Here is a 302-nt window from a genome sequence, read left to right on the forward strand (position 1 = left end):
TGTGCAAACCTGGTGAAAAACTACAGGAAACGTTTGACCTCTGTAATTGCAAACAAAGGCTCCTGTACCAAATATTAACATTGACTTTCTCAGGTGTTCAAATACTTATTTTCAGCTGTATCATACAAATAAATAGTTAAAAATCATACATTGTGATTTCTGGATTTTTTCTTTCCAGATTATGTGTCTCACAGTGGACATGCAGCTACGATGACAATTTCAGACCCTCCATGATTTCTAAGTGGGAGAACTTGCAAAATAGCAGGGTGTTCAAATACTTATTTTCCTCACTGTAGATAGAT

This window comes from Silurus aristotelis (genome assembly GCF_946808225.1).
Source record: "Silurus aristotelis genome assembly, chromosome: 27".
Taxonomy (NCBI): domain Eukaryota; kingdom Metazoa; phylum Chordata; class Actinopteri; order Siluriformes; family Siluridae; genus Silurus; species Silurus aristotelis.